This window comes from Molossus molossus, unplaced genomic scaffold, assembly GCF_014108415.1.
Source record: "Molossus molossus isolate mMolMol1 unplaced genomic scaffold, mMolMol1.p scaffold_m16_p_2, whole genome shotgun sequence".
NCBI classification, from domain to species: domain Eukaryota; kingdom Metazoa; phylum Chordata; class Mammalia; order Chiroptera; family Molossidae; genus Molossus; species Molossus molossus.
The window spans coordinates 120,664,211-120,679,093 of NW_023425355.1; the positions used below are offsets into that span (position 1 = coordinate 120,664,211).

The following is a 14,883-nucleotide window of genomic DNA, read 5'->3' on the forward strand; positions in this document are numbered from 1 at the left end:
AGGTTGGGACTGATAGGGAATTCTGAAGGAATGTCAGACTTGGTGACAGAGACCACAGACACAAGAATTTATAGTATATTTGGAATGATGAAACTAACACATGTGAAAACAGTAAGTCCACGAACCATTACATAAAAATGTGCTTTAATGCTACATGACGGGGAGGCATTATGGGCTGCAATAGTTAGGGAGATATTCAGAGAAAAGACTGGTGGTCTATGAACAACAAATGATTGGTAAGATAAGATCGGAATGGGTAGGGTGGGGGCATCACAGGTAAAAGGAACAAAGACGTTATGGGAAGGAGTGTACAGAGGAAGCAGCGAGAGAGGTATACTTGCATAAGTAGGAATAGGGCAGGTTATGAATGTGCTAGAGACATTGGAATTTAGCTTTGATATAAGAGGGCGCAGGGAATCATAACACATTTCATGGTAGAGTGAAATTATAATGCAATAAAATGGCCAAGGCATATCTGTGTCTGAGTTCTTATTGTATGATTTTTACCAACTTAGATAACTATTTTCTTGAAAAGATGTTTAAAACTTATAATTGACATTCAATATATTAGTTTCAAATGTACAGCATAGTATTTAGACATTTATATAACTTACAAAATGATTTTCTGTAAGTCTGGTACCTACCTGACACCTTATATTGTGCTTTACATCTTGTGACTATTTTGTAACTACCGATTTATGCTTCTTTCTTTTTATATATATTTATTTATTTATTTTATCCTCACCCGAGGACACTTTTGCATTTATCTTCAGATCGAGTGTGAAAGAGAGGGGGGGAAAGAGAGAGAGAGAGAAACATGAATGTGAGAGAGAGACATTGATTGGCCACCACCCACACGACCCCAACCGGGGCTGGGGACAAACTGCAACTGAGGTACATGCCCTTAGTGGGAACCAAACTCAGGACTCTCCAGTCCATGGGCTGAGGCTCTAACCACTGTGCCAAACCAGCCAGGGCCAATTTATGCTTCTTAATGCCTTCACCTTTTTCAGTCAGTCCCCCCACCCACCTCCCAGCTGGCAACACTCAGTTTGTTCTCTATATCAGTGAGTTTGTCGAAAACTATTTTCCCTCTCAGTTTCCTCATGTGCAAAATCAGGACAAAGGGTTATGTGAAGATGTGAGGACCAGTGAGATATATAGGAAACAATAGCAATAATATTGATAAGGAAGATATCTATTAATATCTTGTGGTTGTTGATTTAGGCAAGTAGAGATGACTGTAATTTCTGTGATCACATTTCTTCCCTTCAAGAATTGGAACCTATCTCCTCTCCCCTTTAATCTGTGGCTACTTTGAATCAATCGAATATTGCAGAAATTGTGAGGAGCTAAATTACAGTTACAGACCCAGACATTCTTGCACTTCTTGCTCTTGGTATCCGCCTTCTAAGAACCCTGCCACCGTGATTTGAAAAGCCTATATCATGTGGCGAGGACACATGTAGACACTGTAGTTAACAGAATCAGCTCTACTCCCAGCTGCCAGCTGCCAATAACCGCCAGTCATGTTGAGTGAGCCATCTTGGCCATCAAGCCTTGTTGAGGCTTCAGAGTATTTCAATCCCAGCCCTTGTCCAGCTAACACACGTGAGAGCCCAAGCAAAGCCCACCCAACTAAGATCAATTAACTCACACACCCCTAATGAAAAATAATGCATTGGTCAATGTTTAACCAATTTTGAGATGGCTTATTTTAGAGCAACTGAGAAGTAGAACATTGATTTTCTTTTTTAAAATCATGATAACATTAAGAGGGAATTTATATTAAGGCTTATTTCTCTGTTTTAGTGTTACTCATGAAGGACAGGATTCCAGGTGGAGATGAAGGCCTTGATTAGGGAATCGATGTTGAAAATGAAGTTTTTTTTCTTTCACTAACCAGACATTCATTCATTCACTCACTAAAACATTTTTGAACAACAGCATTCATAGTACCAGGTTTGTAAAAGCTATTTATTATTTGGCTATGGAATTACAAAGATAGTAACATGATATTATATTATAAATTTTATACGATCATACTATCCTGTTGCCTCAAAATCCCCACAAACAGGCTGTGAACAGTGCTTGCTGCCCAAGTGTACCAGTGTGACAAGTCTGGTCTCTTTAATAAGATCCCCTTCTTGCTGTCCTCGAACTGAGATCACTAATGAAAATGCAACCACGAACTCTCCTCATGCCTTCTGTTTGTGTACTCCATCCTGACGTCCAGTAAAGGCACTTGTCTACCGGTCTTCACTTGCCCTTGGCAACCCACCAGCTTGGTTGCATCTGCTTCCTTGGAGCCCCTCCCATATGTTGTCCTGTGTGGTGTGCTGTGCCATTCTGTAGGACCTATGAGTTTAATACATTCTTTAATTTCATATGCTTCTCTAAATGTAATTTCAGTGGCCACATTGTAGTGTGATTCTTAAAGACCTCACAAGGGCGACTTACTCCCCCATTTACAAGACAGAGACATACCTGTGTTTAAAATGTTTAAACCTTGCAGTATTGACCAAGTAGCTAAAACCAGGTTGCTTATCAGATATATAGGAAGATTGGTAAATGCAACACACCTAGACTTCACATCTCCTGCAAAAGAAAAAAAAGGAAGCAAAAATGAACATATGCACATACACACACACACGCATACACATCCACCGTGGAGTTCACACATACACACCCTGTGGAGGTAGGGTGACATGATCATTTACCTACATCTTTGAGTAAGAATGCCTAGGTTCAATCCAGGTACCACCAATAGCCAAGTGTAATTTCAAATAAGTCCCTCCTATATAAAATGGAGATAAGGTAAATGACAACATATGGTGTTAATAAGTATTAATGAAGTAAATATATAAAAAAATTGCCTCACCTCTGTTACATTGGTTCAGTACTTCCCTATGAACTTTATTTATTTATTTATTTGTTTTTTAGGACACCAAGTTTTCTTTATTTTTCGGGGGGAAGGGACATCACGCTTCTACTCAATTAAGAGAAACAGTTTTTATCAGTACAGAGGTCTTCTTTTTACACATATGATGCCATGAATTCATCAGGAATGGGTTCCAGCAGCTCCGGCTCCTTTCCATTGGTTCTCACAAAATGTGCTTCTCTGGGTGGAGCAGGCTGACGCTGCAGTTGAACCCAGGTACCTTTCTCTTTGGCTTCCTACTTCTCCAGATCATTTTCCTTCACATGTTTCAGGAAGCTATCTCGGCTCTTAGAGTGCTTGATCTGCTCAAAACGTACATTAATTCTCTTGGCAAGAATCTTGCCCTTGACTTGTTTGTTCACAACAATGCCCACTGCATGCTGGGTGACATTGTAGACTCTTCCAGTTTTGCCATGGTAATATTTGTGGGGCATTCCTTTTTGAGCAGTGCCCATTCCCTTTGTGTCCACAATATCACCTTTCTTATAGATTCGCATGGATGTAGCCAAAGGAACAACTCCATGTTTCCTAAAAGGCCTAGAGAACATGTAGCGGGTGCCTCTCTTCTTTCCCTTTGTGTTCGTCATTTTGGCAAATTACTGGAAGATGGAGGTTCCGGCCGAAAAGCTCCCTATAAACTTTAAATGCGTTTCGGTGCCTAGATTCCCAAGAATGTGTAGCTCATATTCAGCATAATGTACTCCTTGACTTTTCTGTTTGGTTATCATAATGCTTCCTCTTGTTTTTGTTTCTCATAAGAAAAGCTCTCACAGGAAAACAGATCTCTATTAGTAGAGATATTACTATAACTACTTTTGTCCTTGTCTTAGATTTTATTTCTCTTGGCCATGACTCTTCGACCTTTTTCTAGCTACTCTGATTATCAGCGCACTCTGCACCTTATTGTTTTCCTCTTTTATTTTATCCCATCTCTTGCTTTTATGTTCTGTTTCCTCATATTTTCCAAAGATGAAATCCTTGCTTTGAGGTAAAATCTCTCCCCCTCACAAAGAATGGATTTTATTGGTTTATTTACTGGTCATACGTACATGGAGTTCTAAAAGAGGAAATAGTAGGAAATGTTACATTGTAGAAATATGAACAGGGATGATTTTTAGGAGTTTTAGTTGACACCCATGAAAGAACTTGAAATATTAATTTTTGGTCCTACACATATCAATTGCCTGCTATGGTGAGGGGGATACTGTAGAATATTTTCATCATCATCTTTTGTTCTGAATTATCTAAGTGCTATACAGATGATGCTTCTAGAGTCTTACCCAACACATTGTTGAATACTTCTCTATGAGACACTGAACACACTTCAATTTATATTTAACTTGAAACAATGTCTAAAACATTTGAAAAGCCACAGAATTGTGACAGCATGGAGAAAATTTTACTTCGAATGAAAGCAAATGTAGTGATAAGCTGATTTAAAGCTCACTGTGAGAGCACTGCTATTCAGAACTACAACACTAGGTGGCATGATAAGTACAGATTGATAGAAAACTTGGCTAGGGGATTCAAATTGTTTTCTTAATGCTTCAGGCAAGCTAGGCATTATTAAAACAATAGAATACTGCAGTGTTCCACTTTCAAACACCAGTAGTCTGTGAAAGCTTACTTCTCTTTGCCATTATTGCATAAAGAACATTGGAAGGCAGGATTCAAAGCATATACATTTACCTAAGAGTCTAAGTTCTGAGATGAGTATTTTTGCTAACCATTGGACCAAAAACAATTACAGTAATAGACCTCACACTTAATACAAGCCTACAAAATGCTGTGCTTTGCATTTTCAAAGATAATCACATAGCCCTAGATGGGAGCTCAAGTGGTTAGACTGTCGGCCTGGTATGCCAAGGTTGCAGGTTCGATCCCCAGTCAGGGCACATGCAAGCATCAACCAATGAATGCAGAAATAAGTAGAACAACAAATTGATGTCTCTCAATCTCTCTCCTCCTTTCTCTCTCTCTAAAAAATAATTAATAAGACATTTAACAAAAGATGTTCACATATATTATTTTATTACAAAAAGTCATTATTACATAAGAGGGATATGACACTTAGAAGTATTAAGTGGTTTGTCCATTATCACATAGACAGTAAGGTAATATTATCAAAATTAAATAAAAGTCTTCTGCCCAACGGAGAAGTGTCTAAAAAAATACAGTATTTATAATATGGAAAATTAATAATCTCATTTTCAAAATTTAATTTAATTTTAAAATGTTTTCATTGATATTTAGAGAGGAAGGGAGAGAGAGAGAGAGAAATGTCTATGAGAGGGAAACATCCATCGACCGCCTCCTGCATGCCCCCTACTGGGGATGAAGCCCACAACCCAGGCACATGCCCTGACTGGGAATTGAACTGGCGACCTCTTGGTGCACTGGATGATGCTCAATCCACTGAGCCTCACCAGCTGGGCATGAATCTTAATTTTAATGAAAAAACTTGTAAGTCAGAACCAAATCTTTGCTAGGTAGAGTAAGTTGAGTCCAAAACTCTGAATAAAGAAGTTGTAAAAAAAAGTTCCTTTCTGACTCAAAATATTTTCCCAACAAATTTGTGGCTGTGTCAAGACAAGGTCATACATAGGGTTCATGGGAAACATAGACCTTGAGACCAGACTAACATGGAAGCAAAGTTAGCAGAAGGAAGCAAGTAGGAGAGAGTTGTAGAGCATTAGAGGAACAATAGTGACAAGTAGTTAGATATGAGTTACAAGTGTGGCATCATCAAGGAGGTCAGGCTGTGGGAGCAGAGATCTAATTACCAGTGACCAGACTCTGAGAGACTATGCAAGAGTAAGAGAAGGAGAGGACCCAAGTCTCCAGAATACCCAGGCAAGGAACCCTGTCAAATACCTAGAAATAAAGCAATAAAATAAATGTTAACCTGCTGTAATGGAGTCAAATCCAGGGGTTGGCCGTAAGAAGTGTGGCAACTACCCACCAGTGCAACTGGAAATAATACCTTAAAACTTTGATCAGCAAGGCTAATCAAAACTTGGATTCAGCAAGGAGGCTGAATCCCTAGAAACAGGACTATAATACTTAAAGCTATGTTCCATGTGACAAATGATTACTTCTGATATATAGGTTGATAATGAGCCCATAGGGGAAACAGGAGAGGTTAACTTATTATCCAAATTAAGTCACTTTTGATAATGAATTGAAAATTGGTTTTATGATACTAATAGACCTATATAATCATATAGAACATTGTTTGCAATATCTATTATCTGTAATATTTTGTCACTGATGTTTATCTGAAAAATATTTTTCTTCAATATGATATTATTTTTTAAATCATCATAAAATTGCTTTCAGACTTCAGAGTTGAATTTATTTTAAGGTTAATACATTCAATTTTTGATACCGGTATTGACTCTCTTCTTTTAAACATACTATTTATTTATGGAGGGATGAAGTGTCTGGTAAGTTTAGAACAAATTCTGCAAAACAGAAGATAGTATCAATTCTGTTTTTTCATTAAAATGTGAAAACACATCAGTTTAAATGTTTCTTCTACAGTTATTTTTACAAACAAACTTGTCAAATACTTCCTCTCTATTTATAAGTCTTTTGAATGTTTCACCAAGTTTAGATACATAAAAACCATAGATCTTCTCAATTTCATTCCATTCAATACAGAATATAAATTTCTCCAGTTAAAAATAGGTGCTCCATCAAAAGATCCTTCTAATAAATCAAGATATTGAAAAGTACAATTATAGAGTTTTAAAATAAAAGAACTTACACTCGAGTTCTCGTCATTTAATATTTTTCAATTCTTTACTTCTCTAGGGATGAATTTTAATGTTTTCTGTGTTGTTTTTCTTTTTTTTTTCTTTCCTTCTTTACTGATTTTAAAGAGAGAGGAAGGAAGAGGGTGAGAGAGATAGAAACATTGATGAGAGAGAACATGGATTGGCCGCCTCCTACATGCTCCCTACTGGGGGTTTGGCCCACAACCTGGGCATGTGCCCTGACCGGGAATCGAACTGGCGGCCTCTTGGTGCATGGGTCAACACTCAATCACTGAGCCACACTGGCAAGGCTGTTTTCTGGTTTTTAAGTCTTGTTTCCTATGATTACTCCTCAATAAATTCTTGAAAGGATGATAATTTAGGGTCCTACTTAAAAATGATAAACAATCTCCAACTAAATATGAACAAATAGAACAAAAACATAATAAGAATTATTTATTTTAAAAGATGAATAAAATTGTTGGACAGCATAATTTACAAAATAGTTCTTTAAAAGTTTAAATACTTCTGAAATTCAAGATAGGCAGAGAAGAGAGAAGGCATGTACAACCAAAATAGAAGATTTTAGTTGTAATCAACATTAGCTTCATCCCATTTTTTAAGTTCGGTTTTTATATATGTAAATTTTGACAGCTATAGCTTTTATTTTGCTTGGTCAAATATGAATTATGTGAATGATAATTTTAAGAATATTTGTATTCCAAGGATTTCTTAATTTAAATCCAACATTGTTTTTGTTTTTACCACAATACTGTGCATTAAGTTTACATTCTCTCAAATAACTCTATCTGTAATATTAAACCTTAAAATTGAATTTATGGGATAATTAATAACAATTTCAGATGTTTCATCTTTGACAGCTCAAACTTTTAAATGTTTTATGTTGATTTTATAAATTAGATGACAAAATTGAACTTTATATAATTTCCTTTTGAAGCATTTGAAGATGCCATTGTAAAATCAGCATTCTTCAACTGCATGTGAATTGCTTTTGCTAATAGAGTCAACACATTATTGGTGATTTTATTTTGGGGGGGGTACATGTACAAAAGTTAGAGTTGAAAATTAATGCAATTAATTTAGATCAGTAGTCATTTGATCTAAACAAAAGGTCATTCCTTACAGTGTATTTTATACTACCTTCTGCAACTGCATACTGTATATATATATTTTTTAATCCTCACCCGAGGATATTTTTCCATTTTTTGTACAGATAGAGTGGGAGGGAGAGAGAGAGAGAAACATCGAGTGGCTGCCACCCGCACGACCAACCAGGGCTGGAGACAAACTGCAACCGAAGTACGTGCCCTTAGCGGGAACCGAACCCGGGTCTCTCCGGACCGTAGGCCGATGCTCTAACCGCTGAGCCAAACTGGCCAGGGCAACAACTGCACATATTAAGTCATCATCTTTAGGTACTGGTTTCTCAAAATGATTTCCCACATTTGAAGTAGGTGGTGATGCTAATATATTTGCATCTTGTTATTTTCATGTGCTCAGTGATGTTATCTGTATGGATACTGAATATCAACAAACATTTTGTATACTACTTACCTGTACAAAAAGTCTAGTCTCTTGAAAAATGAAAATTCAATAGGAAACATTTCAATAATGTTTTCTTTTCTTTCCCTTCCTTTCTAAGCACATTGCTGTCTACTGGGCTTATTCCAAAACAAATAAACAAACAGAGCATTGCCAAATAAATGGAAATAAATAATTATACATTTACTTCATACAATAAATGTAAAAAAAAAATTGTTACAGCAGCCCGACCAGTGTGGCTAACTGATTGAGTGTCGACCCATGCACCAAGAGGTCGCCAGTCCGATTCCCGGTCAGGGCACATGCTCAGGTTGTGGGCCCTATCCCCAGTGGGGGGCATGTAGGAGGTGGCCAGTCGATGTTCTCTTTCATCGATGTTTCTCTCTCTCTCCTTCTCCCTTACTCTCTCTTTAAGATCAATAAAGAAAAAATATTTCCAAAAAAATATTTCAGCAAAAGCATTTAAACTACCTTTTATATGCTCTATAGCAATATTACTAAACCTCTAGTTTCTACACACAATTTACATATATTTAACCTATAATTTTCCCAGTTTTCCACTGAACTATCAAATGGCTGCCTGGTAGTCAAACCATATCATGGGCCAAAGAACCCAAGTGACAAGCAGGGAGGCAGTGTTCAACAACCCTCCCCCCCCACAGCTGTATAGGGAAACAGTTACCTGTTACTGCTCAGTTTAGTCGGAGTTCCCTTCAAGTTGTCAGTGGGAGCCCTGCGGGCTGTCTTTAAAAGGGAGGTGTTAATTATGTAGAAACTAAAAAGAGGGAAAGAAAAATAGGTTCTTGCCAGTTTCCCCCTCCCCCAGATTTAACCACATGTGGATGTTAGGACTACTTGAACTGCACTTGAATGTCACATAGCACTAGGGGAGGCAATGGCAGAAGCTGGAAGTTCAATGGGAGGTCTGCCAAACACATGGTCTATTTCAGTGTAACTAGTAATAATAAAACTTTCTTATAAAATGAAAAAAATAGTACAAAGTACTGAAAAATATTGGAGATTTTTCAAAATGACACAGAGGGCAGCCTGGAGGAACTCCTTATGGAGCATATCAGGAACAGTGTGAGCATCAAAACAAGTAGTGGAGTAGCACATTATAAATAGGGCAAATAACAAATGAGAAAGAATTCTCATACAGCAGAAGTACACCAGGACCAACCAAGTAGGCTATGATGTATGAGCCCCTGAACCATGGATGATGGGGAAGAAAATGCTGGAAAAGTTGGAGAGTTGATAGAGGGCAAATCAAATTGTCCCTTGTAGGCCACAGTGAGGAAAACTGGGTTTGTTTTCAAAAGGAAGTGGAAGGCAATTAAAACATTTGAAGCAATTGTCTGATTCCCACCCCCCACAATGTTACTCCAGTTGTGTGATAAACAGAGTGAAAGAATTTGGTAGAGAATGGGGACTCCAGTAGGCAATGGCGATAACCAAGGCGAGAAAATAAAATATTTTCTAAAGATTAAGCAAGAGGGAAAATACACAGAAAATATTTTTCCCATCTTACCTAGAATCTGTGTGTTCACTGTTCAACACGATCCTAAACAAGGTTTCTTGCTGACAAAAGTCTTTCTCTAAATGGCAGTTTGCCAGATTGTGATGCCACCTCCACCCCAGAATATAAGGGAAAGAATTACAAAAATGTAAGGTTTCCAGTTATTTTATCTTGTTGCTTAACATTTATATTTATTTATAGTAAGATGATAAATTCACCGAATATATAATAGAAAATGAAATGGTAGCCAATACCAGCATTTCTTTTATTTCCTGAAGGAAATGTATTAAAAAAATTAAACAGTACCATCCAAAAAATTCTGAATAAGTGGAGTCATATTTTAGTGGGTTAGATATTTATCAGGCGGCATTTTGTATTTTAACATCAACAGCCATTAAAGGAAGAAAAATTGAATGTCTTGTATAGGAGAAGATGCATATCTTCAAAATCACTTTGACTCTCCACTGGAGCCTTCAAAGTTCATATTCATAACAATAGTATAAATGTGAAATAATATGCTTGTCACTAGGGTAAAAAACTGATTCCCTCAGCTATACTGATGATGCATGTTATCTTTTTTATTTATAGAAAATAATATGAACATGGTGTTATGAGTCACCTTCACACTTCTGTGCTATTCTTTCCTCCTCACATCAGCCCACATCAATAAGATATTGCCTGCAAAATAACATGCCAGTACAATTTCCAGTTATTTCAGTATCGAACCTCTCTTATTTATGGAAAGGGAGAGATCGGGTAGGATGAGCATGAATCTACTCAAATAAGCCTATGCTCCCAAACTTATTTAGTCTCACTAATCCAACAGTAAATGAAAAATCACTCATTCCTTATGCCCTGTTTGAGTTAAAAGCAGTGACACAGTGCAGACTTCTATTCATATACAATATTTTTGTCTCATTTGTACAGAGGAATCTAACCTATAAATTCCAATAAATAGATAGCATATAAATAATATATTCCATAATATTTCACATGCTGATCATTATATTCACTACTGTTAAAGGATCTAAGAAATACCTGTGCACTGGGGCTGAGAGAGAGGTCATCTTTTACAACTGTTGTTAACTTCACAAACATTTTTCAAAGTACCATGCCATTGCTTACCATGCTATTACATCATGTTCTTTTTTTTCAATTTTTATTAATTTATTTTTGTTACAGATGTTTCTCCTCCCTCCCCCCAGACACCCTTCTAACCATCCTATTATATCATTTTCTATGTGATACTAAAAATAGTGAGGTTGGTGTTCTGAATCTCTGGGAAGAAGAACTTAATCTCTTCATGTTAGTTTCAAAAGTTTTTAAGATAGTACAGATTGAAATTAGAGCATAATATTGTTTGTTGGTAAAAACAACAATAAAACCCATTAAAATTTTAATTTGCAAATTTAAGAAGCATTGTAGTGAACTGTCTTGGATGATTTACATGAGTAGGAAATAAACTCACATTGTGTCTGATCCATTACACGTTTTATATCTACTTGTTCATAAATTAACCCACCTGCACTAGAGGATCAGGTCTCGGAGAAAGCTACTAATACTTCTGATCTGGTTGAGTCCTGAGTGACCAACGTGACATTTATTCCTGTGGAGTACTAAGGCTCAGAACAGGTAATAGGGATGAGTATGTAAGATGTGCCTGTAGTGTGATGTTCATAGCTTTACAATATTCTGGGGTCTGAAGGGGTATGCCTGCTTTTATGGTAGGCAAAGTTCTATGGGATTCCTAAGCTCTTCCCTTGCCTTTTCTTCACTCTGTCCCTAAGTCAACATAAGAAATTCTGTTATGGGTCAGGTTTAAAGACACTTTATCTCTAGAGTATATGTTTTCTTTCTCCCTGATTTTTGAGGGTTCTCAAAGTTGTGATCCCCTTGGTACACTTTCTATCCTATACTTTCTGTGCTTCCTAAACTGAGAATTATAAAAAAAAAATAAAAATGAGTTTATCCCATTACACAATCTTCTTTTCAGGGTAAATAAAACAAGACTGGAGGCGTCTCCCCATCCAATCTTCCTCTTCCTACTTAGACAGTGAAAAGAAGCTCTCTAAACTTCACAAAGATCATCAAAAGAAAAGAAAAAAAGTTCAATCTTATTTTCAATATGTGTAGGGAAACCTTTAGGGGGAAGAAGGTTGCAAAACAAACACTATAATAAATTAAAAAAAAAATTACACTAAAAGATTTATTAACAAATGCTAGGGTGGTTTAATGTTCCATAAGCAATGAATATAATTCATCACATTAATAGGTCAGTGAAGAAATATGATGTGATGGCTTGTTATTTCCTGAACGTGCATGGTAACGATCATTCTGGGGACAATTAGTCACCTAATGGTGAGATAGGACTCATTGACGATCCTGCCTAGATTTCTCTGTGTTTGAAAAATTTGCCTGTTGTCATTAGTGTACAAAGCAGTCTAGGGACTTCCAGGATTTGAGATCAAAGGAACAAACAGGAGTGATAGGAGTAGTCAAATGGAGGATACAGGACGAAGCATGAGCATTTGGACAATCAACATCCTAATGAGCATGGTAAAGGCAGGAGGACTTCAACTCTGAAATAAAATAAAAAAATTTATTTAGTAGAAACTGAAATACTTAGCAAAATCTAAGGAGAGATTTAAGCACCAAGAATAATATAGTCACATAAGAGCCAGAAAGTGTAAAAGACAAGACTTTGACTTAAAGATAAAGGAAGAGGCCCAAAAAGAAGGATATGAGCAATATAAGATTAATATCATGTGTTGTCTGATACTGAGCCATTAAATCACTAGTCTGGGGTTCTTTGAATCTGATGAATATATGAGAATAGGAAGGGGGCTAAGTGACCCAGCTGTTGAGGTTGGGGTACTTAGTGTTGGGGATTCAAGAAAGGTGTTAGAGGAAAAGCAGGCAAACCAAGACAGGTGGGATAATGCAGGATGGGACTATCTCTGCAATACCAGGATAAAAGGGTAAGCTTGAAGGCACTATACGCCTGGGCACAGTTTTCCTACTTTAATAAAACGAGTTCTGCTCATGATTCTTGAAATAATTACTTATAATGAATGATATTTCATTTAATAAGATCCTATGGGTACAACCAAGAGCAAGACATAGCACATAGTATTTATTAAGTAAATATCAGTCCCGTGGGAATGCAGAAATGGTGCAGCCACTTTGGAAGACAGTTTGGTAGTTTCTTACAAAACTAAATGTAGTCTTACCATACAATCCAGCAACTGTACTCCTTGGCATTTACCTATAAAGGAGTTGAAAACTTATGTCCACACAAAAACCTGCACATGGATAATTATGGCAGCTTTATTCATTATTGCCAAAACTTGGAAGCAACCAGTATGTCTTTCAGTAGGTGAAAGAATAAATAAACTATGGTACATCCAGACAATGAAATATTATTCAGCATTAAACAAGAGCTATCAAACCATGAAATGACATGGAGGAATCTTGAATGCATATTACTTAGTGAAAGAAGCCAATCTGAAAAGGCTACATAGTGTGTGATTCCAACTATATGGCATTCTGGAAAAGGCAGAACTATGGAGACGTTAAAAAGATCAATGTTTGCCATGGGTTAGGGAAAGGGAAGGATGACTAGGCAGAGAACAGAGGATTTTTAGAATGGTTAAAGTATTCTGTACTATACTGTAATACTGGACTCATGTTTTTATACATTTGTCCAAATTCATAGAATGTATCACACCAAGAGTGAGTCTTAATGTAACCAGTGGACTTTGGATGATGATGATTTGTAGATATAGATTCATCAATTGTAACAAATGTACTTCTCTGGTGGGGGATATTATTGATAATTGGGGAGGCTATGCATTTATATGCAGGGAGTATATGTGAAATTTCTGTGCCTTCTGTTGGGAACCTAAGACTGCTCTAAAAAATAAAGTCTATTAAAAACAAACAAATATGTCAAGTTAAAAGCAAAAACAAACCCAAAGCTCTCTTCTCCTTATCAGGACCCAATAAAGCACTTTTATGAAAAATACAACAGTGGGCAATTCAGAATTGTTAATGTTTTCCTTTACAGATGTTTAATATAGTAGTCATTAATGCCGTTTGCAAACTAGTTCCAGCTCTCTGTTTTCCCAGAACAAGGCAGGATTACATTGCTTGGCACCATTTTGATTGGTGGAGCTCTGTAATTAATTTTGGCCAGTAGTCTGTGAGAAGAAGTGAGGTATGTCACATTCCCTGCAGCACAGCAACTGACCACATCTAAAAACATGGCTGGACCGTCACCTTGGGTCATTTAGTGATGAGCAAGCCTCTCTTAACAACCCACAGTGGACATGTAGCAAAAGTTAGAAATAAATATTTGTTGTTTTCTACAACTGTGATTTGAGCTTTTCTCTTATGATAGCTTAAGTTAGCTTAGCGTGGCTGACACACATGAGCACGTTTCAGTGTAGATGGGAATAACAGGACCTAGCTCAGTGTAAATCCACCGCTCCATAGGCAAAGAGCAAAAGATAAAAGGCCTAAAGTACTGAGACTAGACAAAAACATCTGCCACTCAGCAGTATAATGTAAATTCACAAACGTGCAGAATACAAAGAGATAGACACAGAAGAAAGATACTATTTTACAGCAGCAGCAAAAGCAGCAGGAGGCGTATTAAAGGCTAAGCGCTTTGTTCATTAGAAATAGGACTTAGGTAAACGCAGAGTTAGAGGAGCTGTGGCTTATGATGTGATGGGATCTAGGGAGTGCTTGATGCAAATGTTGGGCCAGTTGGAAGCACAGGAACTTAATGAAAAACCGCTGGTAGCACCCTGCATGTATCTCTTATATGAATATCAGGAATATTGTGCTTATTAATTGAATGTGTTGAGATCATGATTACTCTGCTGAGATCTGCAGGGTATGATTTCAGTTTTTGTGGGTAGGAACTTACTCTCCTAATGTGGAAGGACATCCCTGGTATCAGAAGGAATCTCAGATAGGAAAAAGTGATGGAGAAGACAACTCTTCCATTTGGTAAAACTAGCTTATGACTAAATTATAACTTGGCATTAAAATACTTTATGCGTTTTCAGGAATGCTCACTTATGAGGAACAAAAGTGGT

The 14,883-nt window shown here is 37.0% G+C and overlaps 1 pseudogene; it reads right to left on the reverse strand.

Moving 5' to 3' along the window:
* Positions 1 to 3,036: 3,036 nt before the first annotated feature.
* LOC118635494 lies at positions 3,037 to 3,545 on the reverse strand (annotated as a pseudogene).
* Between the last annotated feature and the right edge of the window lie 11,338 nt (positions 3,546 to 14,883).